Raw genomic sequence first — 11,043 nt, 5'->3', positions numbered from 1 at the left:
AAGACAAATGTATAGTACCATCTAGATCAGACCCAGCCAAAAGACAAGGATGCTGAACCTTGGAGTTTCCAGCATTGGAGGATCCTAGTGTCACAATCAACATCAAACAACAACTAATAAGTAAATATATATCTGTCGTACCTCAGGAGAATCCAATTTGGTCTACCCCATCGCAAGCATCAAGTTGTGGGCCGTATAGAACCCACAAGTGTTGTCCAGAACTTGCTGTTGGCACTACAACATATGCAGCCTATTCGTTTGGCTGTGGCTTATCGTAAACGATCATAAATTTCTAGCCAGAATAGTATTTTTCTCTCACACAAGCCAGCCAGCAGTACTTCTTCACGAACCAGCAACGATACGAACTAGCCAACCGAACAGGCTGATGAAACACATGGTAAGCTAGGGAATTGAAACACTAATTCGATCACATTTGGAAATCAAGCACTACTTACTGCAAATTTGGTGGCATGGGTCAACTTAACATTTTTCTGCCTGTTCTTTGCTTTGGGTACGGATTTGCCAAAAGCCCTACACAGACATGAGTTTTTATCACATTTTTTTGACTTTAAATAACATAATTAACAAAGAAACACATGTGTAAATAGTAGGTTAGAAAACACTCACTCATCTATCACAAATTTCAACCCACTCAAATATGTCTTCCTACCTCCATTGGAGTCAAGGTACAACACCTTCTGCCACATGGAAATGAAGATGACAGCAATCCAGTGCACACCATAGTTATGCGCAAACATCACATAGTCTTTCTTGGCATGTTTCTTTAGGCTTTCTTCCAGATATGACACGCTAAAACCTCTATCCTTGGTCATGATGTCAATTGACAATGGATCTAGATAAAGAAGGCCAACTGGCATAGATGTGTCCCTAGCTTCTACAATCCAGCATCTAGGAATAAAGAAGCATACAAAAGCAATTTAGCAAGGAAATATATGAAGAGCATCCCTACACAACAATGAATGAGTCTAAAATATAAGAAATTGTACTTACAGTGTCAAGCAGCGAAGAATGGACATATCCAATGCATCTAGTGTGAAGAGGTCAAATAAATCATCTAATCCCACAACGAAAGGCGCAGTTTCTAAATCACGCCCAAAATGTTGGAGCTTCAACATACCGACTATTCCATCCATTCTATTCTTTGCACATGCTTTCATGTAGTAGGCATGAAGAGCAACACACCCAGGTCCTGCCTTCTCAACATCTATCACTGATAGAATTGGCTGTCCAAATTGGAACTTAGGGTTGGCCTTTATCCATAAAGTTCCAACAGGGGCACTCTTAGATGGTTTGGTGGGTTGCACCTCCTGCTGCTTATGCTTGCCACCCACCTACTGTTCTATGTCACTCTTCACTTTTCTAGGGACTGACGAAGGTGTCGTTGTAGCACGTGAGGACTTAGTTGGCTTCTTGTCTTCAATAGTGGCACTCTTCGCTTTCCCATCTTGTGAGGATGAAACATTGGCTACCACATGGTCCTTTAGATTCCTTTTGGTTGACCCATGGCCATGCAGTGGAGGTCTTGGTGATCTTTGAGAAGAGAGCACCTTTGGTGATACCACAATGCAACCCCTACTCCACTCGACCCTCTTGAATAGAGCCTCTCAAAGATTTGTTATCTTACCACTTGGGGGCGGATTCAACACAATGCCCTCATGTTCCGGATATACAAAATCAACATGTACAATGGAATATCTATCCTATCCATCCTATACTAGAAGTGAATATAGCTCATTTTGCTTTGGGAATACATGACCTATTGCTACTACCTCCATTTTATCTCCAGGGTTGATTACAAGTGTACATGTTGTTGGCTCTATAAGAAGGTCCACAACATTCGGATCTAGAATTCCACCAAGTCCATCCAACTGTGCATTGCAGACTGCATCTGAGGCTGAGGCACAGCTACTCTACCGACCACCTATAGAGGTAGGGGTGTTGGAAGGCGACCTCAAAGGCACTCCTTGTTCATGCAACATGTCCATGATATCCTTAGTGACCTTCACGGTAACTTCTTGTGTCACTTGGCTTCTAACTTCTTTAATGGCTTCCACATCCACATCTGAACACTTCCTCTTTCTATACATGCTGGTGCAATCCAACCAATACTTCCACCAACATTAACTAGACACACCACGCATGTGCCCTATCTGTTCTGGTTGGCCCAAGACCTCTGTGAGCACATCTCTTTCCCTAACCAAAGTGAGCCATGAAGCTTGAAGTTCTACTTCCTTCTCTAAAATTTGTCAAGCGACACTTTCATCTATTTTTGTCGCCCAATGAATCTCAGCAGTACCTTCTGAAATAACTAATGGACTCCGTGCGTGCAACCAATTCCTAGGGCAACTAGGAGGATATTTGTCCCAAGGATTACTTATGCCTACGGCGGCTAATTCCCTGTCCTCCTACTCCCACTTTTCGGCCATCCCAGCATACCCTCTTGTCCCTAGGCAGTGGTCATGCTTGTTCCTCTCCCGAAGCTTCTTGTATTTCTCACTTGTTTCCTTTGCTTCTTCGCTCTCCTTTAGTTCCACAAATTTTTCCCAATCTTGACGTGGAATGTATGGGTGCTTCACCATGGCATCCAACCCTTTCCTAATGAAACAACATACTAGCTCGCTTTTGTGGGTTCTCCAACTTTTGGCTACCATCTGCATCATCATCTTAAACGCCCTATCCTTCAATGCAACTGGAAACTCCAATCTAGGATGGACACACTCATCAAATAATGACCACTTGTCCTCTTCACTTAGGTCATTGAATGAAGGCAACATCAAGGATATCCTTTGTCTAGCAATCAGACCAGCAAGCTTCCTCATTCTTATCTGGGCCTTCTTCTCAGTGGGCATCCTAGTTGGAGTAAGCTCCGTGACAACTATAGTGTCCTCTGGCCACTGTGTGACTGTACTCTTTCTACGGTGGTGACATGGAGGTTCAGATGTCTATCCCTCTTCAGTAACATCTCTCTCCTCCCCCTCTACAGTAACATCTATATGTTGGTCCTCTGCACTAGCATCTCTCTCTTCCTCCTCTGCACTTGTTTCATCTTTGGTTGATGATTCACATTCCTTATCAGCCTATAAAACAAATTTTAGTAAGGTTAATTAGTGACCAGGATAGAGCTCTGCCATCTAATAGTAAGTAGTGTTAGTATATCAAAGCTAAAGCTTACCATTCTGATAGGGATCTGTACGTAGTCAATAGCTAGCACTCACAAGACACAACTAACACCAACGATTAGCCTTTGTTCGTTGCTAGATTCCTAGAAATAGCAAGTAAAAGGAGTTACTTAGTAGTGCAACAGTGGTAGTAGTACTTGGTAAAAGAATATAACCTGTCTAGAAATCTTTGTTTCTATTATCTCAATGGATAGTTTGTGCCTAGAACAGAATATAATTTTCCTAGTCTGACCAATAAAAGAAGACATGCTACCCCACCTAAGTTATTAGTTCGGTTGTTTTACTGTCCACATAAAGCAGGAACATTTCGATCAGAGGAAACTGAACTTATTGATAACAACAACTTAGACTTCATTATATGGTATATCTAATACTAAAATATCAAATCCAAACCGTCTATAGGATTGGCAAAGCGTTCCTATGGCCCAATTGATATCTCCTTTGTGTTAATAAATAATACGGAAGCAAGATAACCAAATTAATAAGCACCAAACTAGAATTAAAGAACAACCTAACACAAATATGGGTTACTCCAAACAAGAGTAAGTTCAATAATGACTGCACTTTGGGCATTTGTTCTTAAGTCTAATAAACAAAACTAACTCATTAATCTTTTAAACATGAACCCTCTAAATGAAGAAGTCTGAGACGTGCAGCATAAATACTCGAAATATCACTCATAATCAATATATGAAGCTATATGATCATGCCTTTGAAAGCACACCTACAGCTATGTATATAAGAATTTACATATAAGTTACAAAAATAGAGCACGACAATATCACCTCAGTTGCCGTCGGTTTGGATATCCAAGCACATGGCTGTAAACTTTTAGAGCACAAGGATGGACATAATACATAAATGTATAAGCAGTGTTTATAACGATAATATAAGCATAAGCTAGATCACAAGGGTCATAATATTAAATTATTGACCAAAAGAATCACAACTATGCCTATTAAGGCTAGAACAAGTGTTGAGCAAGAAGTACAAGTTAGATGCCAACATATAATAATTTTACTATTATAAGTGGAATCTCAAGATATATATGCAGACACCATATAGTACTTTATTAGAGCACATATATATAGCAGCTTTTCAATAAGCTTAATTCTTATGATTAAAGCTGGAAATATAATAATGCACTTAAGAATTATAGCTACTTTGTTATCTACTGAATTGTTACAGCTAGTAAGAATTTATCAAATCCATGAAAAAATATAGCTACTTGATTGTTACAACTTGAGATAAATCATCACCAATAGCTAACTCATGAATAGGATGTTTCCTAAAGCTAAATATAGCTATTAATTATTAATTGCTCTCAGTTGTGATAGTGATAGCAGCTAGCAGCTAGCACCTAGCAGTAGAATGCCTGTACTCCCAGTAATAGAAACATAAGATCTCCCAAAATGTTACTTAATCTACCACTTCTAGTATGCATACTCTGTAAATTTTATACACTGAAGAATGAGGAAGGAAAAAAGATAGAAGAATCAACAAGACTCAGACAATGCAGAGCAACATAAGCAAAGTCAATAGACTAATGGCTGAGCTAAGTGGTGGGAACACAACTAACCGATTGTTATGTCTGTGTGTGGCTACTGGCTGTTCTGGGACCTAGCCGGTCATTGGTGACTCAATCATTAGCAGATACAGATCTAGTGCAAGGACAGGGAGACACGCATGGACAGAGAATGGAGTAGCAGAGACTTGTGCAAATCACAGAGGCAAGGGGGGCCTGAGCCTAGCTTGGCCCCCATGTAGCTCCGCCCATGTGTACTTCTACTAGTACCTATCACTACAACTACTCATGTATTAATTTCGGTTCATAGCTCAACTGCTACTTGTAGTATTGTGATGTGCATTCTAAACATAAAGCTCACAAAAGCATTGGCCTTAACCTAACCAACCTCTCCGTACAAAACTCTTTGATCTAAATTCATTTAAGGCACCACGAACATGTTTTGTTGCAGCAGCAACATGATTTAATTGTCACAAAGGAGAAAGCTATTTCATTATGTAAAGAAACTATAAGAGACATAGTATCAGCTCTTTCACAGACCACAGAAAAATAATTGCTCCTTCATTTTTAGTAAACTACTAGTAAAATAATTTCCTGCCTACTATGAATAACAATACTGCGGTTTCAGGATATTAAAAATTGGAGTGAGCAACCTAAAATACTTTAGGCTAAGAGCAGATCATCACTATTGTTCGTATGGCAGCTGACAGCTTATTAGAACAACAAACTAGATGATAATCCATATTGAAAGAACAAAGAATAGAGGGAAAGAAGTCTAATACCTACGGCGTTGACCTTGGAGTAGTGGCGGCGGTAGCACAACCCTAGGCACGTGGAGGCGAGCTTGGAGCAGTGCGCGGGGCACCCAACGGCGGGGTCCTAGCACGCGAAGAGGTCAAGGTCGGAACGGCTTGAGGAGGGGACACTGGGCCTCCACCGGTACCTCCTCGCCAGATCAGGTCACCTCCTAGCCAGAACTGACCTCCTTGGCTGACATTCATCGGGGAGTGTGGCTAGAGGATGGCAGTGGATGGAGTTTGAGATGGAGGTGAGTGTACGGTGGCGCGTGTATGGTGACGGCGGTTGTGGTATGTGGCGGCGGCGGCGGTGAACGGTGGGTAGCCATGCGATGGGCGGATGTGCTTGGACACTGGTGGAACCCTAGAATCTCTGACATGGGGACTTGGACAAAAAATGTGCTGAAGGAATGCCAGTGAGCTTCTAGCCTTAGCAAAACAGGGCGCGCAAAAAGAAAAAGGATGAAGACGTGTCTATAATAATAACACAAAAAGAAAAAGGACGAAGACGCGTGTGTAATAACAAAAAGTGAGCAAAAATTTGTGTTACCGCCCATGATCGAACCTGATACCTCTAGATCCACAAGTTCATGTGTTACCATTGCGCTATGTTCATGAGTTCCAACAAGTGGCAGTTTTAATTGTAAAAAAGTGAAAATAATAACATGTGTCTGTGAGAATAAAAAATATATATTATCCCTTTGGATCCTCCTTCGGTCTCTCTCAATCACATCCCTCTCTCTATAGCTGCTCCTCTAGCTCTCTCTCCCCCCTCTACTGTTGCCTACGCCCTCCAGTATCGATCTCCTCCATGGCACATCACACCGGCCCAGGCCTGAATCAGCGCATGCTTTACCTCTCTCTCATCATATGTTTGGATTGCAGGCAGCGAAGGGTGGTGTGGCAGGTTTCAACGCAGGAGCACAGCCAAAATCAAGTTTTTTACTGTTGCCCCTTCCATAAGGTAAGTTAGGGTTTTGAAAGTTTGATTCTTGGTTGCTGCTGAGCTACATCTAGATCTTGATTTCATTTTGGCTTTAGAGGAATTCGGGCTGTCCTTTTTTCTTCTGGGAAGATGAATATGAGGTGCATCTGAAGACCTTGGCTAGGCAAGGATAGTTGACTACATTGTTGGCTGGTGGTAGAGAGCAGAGCACTGGTGGTCCCAAAGTAGAGGCAGTAGATCCTACTGAAGAAGTCAAAGCAATTGCAGAAGAGGTCAATGGCGATCTGAAACTCGAGATGTGTCAGTTGAAGCTAGAGATGTGTGAGATGAAGGTCTAGCTTTGTGAAATGATGGTCACGATCATGGAAGCGAAGGAAGAGATCAAGGAAGAGATTGCTAAGGGAAACAAGTCTCCACTAGTGTTTACTTGTCAGATTAGTTAGGTCTAGGTCTTAGCGCTGTCAATTTAGTTGGCATTGTCATGGTTTGGTCATGTGATGTAGGTAGCTGTTATCTAAATGTGGTTGTTATCTGAATGTAGTTGTTAATAAATGTGTCTGTTATCTGAATGTACTTGTTAATGAATGTTATTGACATGCTTTTGACAGGCTTATCTTGAGAAGATTGTCTCTAGTTAGCACAACATTATTAGTCATGAACCTAGAGAAATATTTGATTTTTGAGGGATTTTACCCGTCCATATTTGTTGGTTCAGCATCATTTCTAGTTAAAGCATTATGCATTGTTGATTTCACTGAAAATTTCCTATTCTTTTCAAATTCATATATATGACATCATCATAATTTTCAAGTTTAAAATTCAGAGTGTCTATCTGCAAATAAGGAGTGAGCCATGAATGAAATTTGGGTCTTCCTATTCTTTACATTTGCCATCTCCTGAATGTAATGTGGGTCTTCCTATTCTTTACATTTGCAAAAGTTACCTCTGTCTAATCACAAAGATTGTAAAGAATTGAATAGGATTAATCTCATAGATGGGTTTGTCATATAACCATGGGTCAGACCAAAATCTGGGTTTTTGTCCATTCTTGATTTGATACTTCTACCCTGATTAAGGTATAAATCCTTCACCTTGAGCAGGTCATACCAAATGGGAGAATCATTTGCTTTTGAGTTACAGAGAAGATGGATTTCAAAAATTTTCTACCACAAATCTGATCAATGCAGCAAGGATGACTAAACCAATATTTTTCAAACCTAAAAATATTTGCCTTTGGGATGCTTGTGGTCAGAGGTAATCCTAGCAAGAGGGAGAACAACAGTAAGGGGATACTGATTTGTCCAAGCAACTGACGTGAAGAACCAATCAACTTGCTCAAGAAGTGAGGTGTCCTGCATATTACTCCAAGTATAACTTTGACCCTTGATAGGTAATTCTATGAGCCCTAGATGACTAATGATATTATTAAAGATGACTGATCATTAAAATTGCCTCTTGGTCTATTTCTATTTTTAGTAGATCTATAGAAATTAAAATCCCCAATTAATAATCAACCAAACAACATCATCTTTAATATTCAAGCTATATAACTAGCTAACAAAATTATCTCTAGCAAGTTGTCTGCAAGGGCCATACATTACAACAAGGGTCCAGGCTTAGCAATAGTAACAACAAAGTGTGAAGAGAGCCCATCAACAAACCAAGATCCCCCCAGATGCACCCTCAGAGGGGCAAAAGTCAAATTTTATCAAAACGCTTAGGAGCAAACTTATGAATGAAAATTGCAAATCAAAATTCTCTTTCTTGGTTTCCTGAAGGCAGAAAATATTTGCACTACTCTCAATCTTGTTTCTTATAGGGTCCCACTTATCACTATCATTAAGCCCCCTAATATTCCAACACAAGATATTCCAATCACGAGAATGACTATTCATTGAGACAAAATAGAGTAGCATATAGATAACGTATGGTTATATAACCACCACTTACAAAGTTTTACAATACTGAAAACAAATGTCAAAGCATAAAAAACAAGATATATAACAAAATAAGAAAATATATAGCCACCCCTAGTCCTCCATTTCTTCTGGTCTTGCTCCATTGATCATTTTGAGTGCTTGGGTCTAGAGTATGCTTCTCAGCCCAATCTTTCTTGAATATGGAGCTTCTCTTGTCCTCATCATCAATAATAGGGGTCATTTCCTTTGCTTTCCTCTTCTTTCTCCCATGAGGAGTAGCTTCCACCATTATTTCATCTTCTTCCTGGCCCTCAGTTGATTCCTCAGGAGCCATGTTGACATCTTCATTAAGAGGTGGCACCACATAATCATAGCTGTTAGCAGACATACCAACATCCTAGGGAGTAGGGTTATGGGTTAAGGGATGGTGATGCTCCAAAATCTACTATAGAGCAAACTCCTGGTTGTAGACAACAATCTCTTTATTCTCTTCCATTCTTGGGGCTTCAATTTTAGGTGAAGTATTAGAGAAAGCTTGAATGAGCTATAACCTGAGCCTCTTGTATCTAGAGGATGTGGATGCCTCTACATTGTTTCCCTAGTTTGGATTATCAAGAGAAAGATCCTAGGAGTCCAGTGCAGGGCTGTTAGGCCAAAAGTTGATAACTGGGTTTTTCATAGGAAGAAGTAACTGGGCCTCCTGAGCCTTCCAGGCCAATTTAGTCAAAAACATCTCCACTAAAGGGACTGGACCGAAAGGCATATGTAGCCCAAGATTAGCTACCATTTCTCTAACCTGAATGTCACTCTCAAAAACATGCACATTGTTTGGAGAGATCACCAGTGCCCTCTTTGCTAAAACTCTGCCTGTAGAGTCAAGAAGAGGTAGTTCAAGATTGATTGGGGGCCCCTAGGCTCTGAAGAATTCTCTAGTTTCTAAAGACACTAAAGCACTGTCTTGAGGTTGATTGGGGTGCTGCATAACTCCATTGGCAACAACAGTATCCGCAAAGGCTGTTCACTTCTATAAGCTCATTCTCATCAACCAAGTCCCCTTCTTGTTGAAGCCAGGGTCCCCAGCCATTGTTGACATTTTGAGCTGCTAGGGGAGGAGGCGCCTCCTAGCCCTAATCCACATTTTCCAATTGAACTTCAGCAAGATCACACACATCCTCAAAGAAGCCAGGGAACTGTTTATTCTAATTTTCATTAAGAAAATGTGCATCCTCTAGATGTGGATTGCCATTTGGGGGGATTTTATCCTTATTAGCACCAAATTCATCAGCGAACTAAGTCGGGCCCAATATAAAGACCGGGACTATCCATGAGGAGCCATTATTGCCCCCAACGTTTCCTTCATAGACTAGGAGACTCCTTGGAATTCTACTCACCAAGGTAACCTTGCACCTTAATAGAAGCCTAGACTTGCACCTGTAGTTGTTGGTCTAGGTGATGATTGTTCCAAAGTGCCCTATTGCTTGAGTGATGATGTCTCTAGTTTGGAAATCCAATGGAAAAGCAAGAAACACAACCCAATATGTTCTAATGAAAGGACAGTTTCTCAGATTGATTCCTCTATCATGCTCTTGTACCACAATCTCATGAAAAACATCTAATTGATGAGGACTTAAGTTAACCATAGCTTGTCTACCAACTGGTGAATGAAACTAAATCAAATAGAGCCCAAGCAGAGACAAGCAACTATAAAGAACTCTAACATGACGCTCTTCCTCAAAGTAATTCACAACCTCATCCATAGCACCATATAGATTATGCTGTTTAGGGGGAGGGAGAACTGTAATGATAGTGTACTCTTCGTCGTGGTGAGGTGGGTTGCCACCGATGATGATCCTTCCACGCACAGGTTGTGCCCAGTCTTCAATCTCAAGGCCATTAGGCACGAACAGAGTAGGGTTGACAGCAAAGTTGGTCATGTCAATCCACCATTGCATGGCCTGATCTTCCAACAAGATTGATTAGGAAGTACTAGAAAGCATGATGTAGATGGACGTATACGGTTGAGGCAAGTGATTGATCGAGTGGCAGAGTGCAAACTATCAAGCGATGAAGCAAATGCTAATGGGGGAGTAGAACTGGCCTAGAGACAAGAAGCAACTGCTAGCCTGCACTAGCCTCTTCCCTCCCATGCATCAAGGGATGTGACATATAACTGGAGACGATCGGCTAGCTTGCACATCGACCACTTAATTCCCTTCATTTTCCAAAGATGGGCTTCTCACTAATTTGTGCTAGCTAATTGGGCCTCTAAAAGCCAACTTGGAATGGCAGTTAGTATTAGGTTATTTTGATAGTTGCAAATATTTGACAGAAATTGAGCTTCAACATTGCAGTGCCAAAAGCACACATCATGTGATGAAGCCTACTAGGAGTGACTGGAACCCCCAAGTATTTTGATAGGACAAAAGCCAACTTGGCAATTGAAGATATCAGCATAAAGAGACCCAGTTATTATCATCATTAATCATCACCACTTCACTCTAGTTGATAGACAATCAAGTTTTAGAGCAAGAAAATGCTAACTACATACAAACAACCAAATCTGAGCACAACCAACCATATCAACAGATTATATCACAACAAAATATCCCAAGCTATTCACATTAAGGTAGCTAGCTAGATTAGGACCTAGCTAGGT

The 11,043-nt window shown here is 40.8% G+C and overlaps 1 pseudogene; it reads right to left on the bottom strand.

Annotated features, from left to right (window-relative positions):
- Positions 1-623: 623 nt before the first annotated feature.
- Positions 624-10,339, bottom strand: LOC136454780 (uncharacterized; annotated as a pseudogene).
- Between the last annotated feature and the right edge of the window lie 704 nt (positions 10,340-11,043).

The sequence above is a fragment of the Miscanthus floridulus genome, chromosome 5 (assembly GCF_019320115.1).
Source record: "Miscanthus floridulus cultivar M001 chromosome 5, ASM1932011v1, whole genome shotgun sequence".
NCBI lineage: Eukaryota > Viridiplantae > Streptophyta > Magnoliopsida > Poales > Poaceae > Miscanthus > Miscanthus floridulus.
The sequence above is the reverse complement of the archived record's forward strand: the minus strand, read 5'-3'. Positions and strand labels throughout refer to the sequence as shown.